Source organism: Gossypium arboreum, chromosome 2 (assembly GCF_025698485.1).
Source record: "Gossypium arboreum isolate Shixiya-1 chromosome 2, ASM2569848v2, whole genome shotgun sequence".
Classification (NCBI taxonomy): Eukaryota; Viridiplantae; Streptophyta; class Magnoliopsida; order Malvales; family Malvaceae; genus Gossypium; species Gossypium arboreum.
This window is the reverse complement of record NC_069071.1, coordinates 2,162,029-2,165,023: the sequence shown is the minus strand read 5'-3', so window position 1 is coordinate 2,165,023 and position 2,995 is coordinate 2,162,029. Positions and strand designations below refer to the sequence as shown.

The following is a 2,995-nucleotide window of genomic DNA, read 5'->3' as shown; positions in this document are numbered from 1 at the left end:
GAGCCTGTGCAAATACTGGCTCGAGATGTTAAGGTTCTCAGAAGGAAATCTGTCCCGTTAGTGAAAGTGCTTTGGTGTAATCATGGCAGAGAGGAAGCCACTTGGGAGCCAGAAGAGGCGATGCAACAGCAATACCCTCATCAGTTTGGATCAGGTAAATTTCGAGGACGAAATTTCTTTAAGGAGGGTAGAGTTGTAACGCCCCAATTTTCAGGAATTCTGTGAATGTTGGCAAAATTTCATGCTTTGATTTTGTCATTTGTGAATGAAATTATGAAATAGGACCTATGTGAAAATGTTTGAAAATGCTATAGGCTAAATTGAAGTGGCCAAATAAATAGGAGTGCAAAATAGGAGGATTTACATGACAAACCTCCCATTTTACATGAAGTGGCTAGCCATCATGTTGTTGTAGACAATATGAGCACTTGATATCCATAATTTATGGTACAAATTGATACAAATTGATAATGGGTTAGGTAAATGTTCCATGATAATGGATTAGGTAAATATTCCATGATAATGGGTTAGGTAAATGTTCCATGATAATGGTTTAGGTAAATGTTCCATGATGAGAATTTCATGTCTTTTGTATTAAAGAATTAAATGGATGAAATATCAAATTTTATTAAAAGAAAAAGGGGTGAAAAGAATAAAGTTTTGTCCATCTTTGTTCATCATAGCCTAAAGTTAGAGAAGAGAAAGGAGAGGAGAAAGCTCTTGAATGTTCGGTCACTTGGGGAAGAAAATTGAAGGTAAGTTCATGGTAGTTTGCTTCTATCTTGATGTTCATGAGTTCTTCTTGATTCTACCTTAACTCTTGAAGCATATTTTGGTTTTTAGTTGTGCTGTGAGCATTTGGTCATGAATTAAAATGAAGGAAATGGTTGTTGTTTCATGTTCTTTTGATGAAAAATGGAAGATAGGTGAAGTTGAGCCAAACAAATGAGCATGCATGTGCCTTAGATGCTAAGGGGAAAAATCGGCTAACATGTTGTGCTTTAAAATGATGAAATAGAGACTATACTTAAGTGAACTCATAGATATGTGATGATTGATTGGTGATATACATGTTTAAATAACATGCATGCAAGTTATGTGTGAAAGAGTGAATTTGGTAATAAATCTGCTTGGGACAGCAGCAATAACGTGACTTTGGAAAATCACCATAAATTGTGGGAGATGAATTAGAAGTTGAATAAATTATTTAATTAAAGCTTGTTGAGTCTAGTTTCAAATGAAATAAACGAGAACATATTTTGAATTCTGTACAATGAGAAATTTGATTTGTAATGAAGAGTGGTCAGATTAGTCAAACAGTGAAACATGGGAAACTTTAAGAAAAATCTGGTATTGATTGGGCATACCAAAAATTCTGCAAATTTTATGGATAGAAGATATGTGAGTCTATTTTCAGGGAAAATTAACAGCACTTGATTTGGAGTTTCGTAGCTCCAGTTATAAATAATTTAGTGACTGTTGCTCAGGAAGACAGCTTGCAGTGAAATTATGATTATGTGGTAAACATTGACAAAAATTGTTAATGAGTTGCTTATTGTTTTCTTATAAGCTTACTATGATCTGTAGGTGTGGTTGGCGAATATTGTAAGGGGTTAATCGTAGTTCGTATTTGAATAGTTAGATTAATGTGTTAGTAATCCAATTGTAGGCGTTCGTGTGTGGATCTCACAAGATATCGTCGCAAAGCAGTGTGTAACTAACACCCTCTTTCTTAGTCTAGATTGGCAAAAGTCGAAAAGCGAAATGCGAAAACCGGTATTTTGTAGATTTGCGAAAAGCGAATGCTCGTGAGGTAAATCGATTAATGTTTTTGGTAAGCTGCAAAATTTGGATTGCACAGTGCATGATTTTTGTGCCCTCGATATTTTTGGGCTTACTGGGCCAAAATTAGAATGATGGGCCAACGGGCCCAATTCGGTAAGAACCCTTGGTACGTGATTCTGTTAGTACGTGAAAAGTAGGAATATGCATGAAAAACCCTAAAATAGATAAATTACTGAAATACCTTTAAAAGTAGAAAATTTACAGTTTTACCCCTAGTAGATAAATTACCGAAATACCCCTAGGGTTAAATTGACCTAAATGCATGTTTGACTGTTGTTATTTACTGCATGCCATGTTGTTATTATCTGATGCATGGGATTGGGATATTGACGGAGGAAGTACTGAAAGTGGCTTGTCCACGTCTTGGAGGCTTTGCCTCAATTCTTTGATAATCGAGCAACAAGGTCAAGAATCGTGGAGTGTTAATGGGTGGGTTGAGCTATTCCCCACATGGAGTGTATGGTGAATACGGGTGGAGTGTAGTGGTTGGTGGGTTGAGTAGTCTCCCCAAATGGGCTTGCATATGTTCTTGATGTTGCATGTATTTTGAAATGGGCCTATGGGCCATCTTTATTATCTGAATAAAAGGCTAAGGCCCAGTTTATTGTAATCTGAAAAGGGCTCTGGCCCATTACCACTATTACCTGAATGGGCTTAGGCCCACTAGGCTTGAGCTGACTTGGGCTTTGAATGGGTTTTCCTTACACACTGAGTTTCCCCAAACTCACCCCTTTTATTTTCATCCACGCAGGAAATCCCCAACCATAGTGGGCTTGGAGCTGTGAGGGAATTCGGAGTGGCCACCCATTCTGAAAGTTTGATTTTCTTCTGGTGAACTGGACATCCTTTTATTTACGTTTGAAGTTTTGGGTTTTTAAATGTAATAAGGCCGCTTAATTATTTTTGATGGTTTTAATATGTATTACTAAGATAGGTATTACTTATTTTAACTGTTGAAATTGGATAGCTTTAGGCCGCGTTTTCAAAAAAAAAAAAATACAACAATTGATTTCAAAATAACACGACAACAAGCAAAGCTTCCGCAATGAAAGTATTTTCCAAAATTAATCACTTTTCCTAAAAATGACTTAATCAAATCGGTTTCCTAGAAATATCCATGACGTTAAGGTGTGGCAATGGCTGTATGCAT

General features: G+C 36.5%; 1 long non-coding RNA gene across 1 annotated transcript; it reads left to right on the top strand.

Annotated features, from left to right (window-relative positions):
- Positions 1-516: 516 nt before the first annotated feature.
- On the top strand, positions 517-2,789 carry LOC128289423 (uncharacterized). The gene is made up of 2 exons (XR_008279070.1): positions 517-755; positions 2,597-2,789. It is a non-coding gene; the product is annotated as an uncharacterized LOC128289423 (long non-coding RNA).
- The last annotated feature ends 206 nt before the right edge of the window (positions 2,790-2,995 follow it).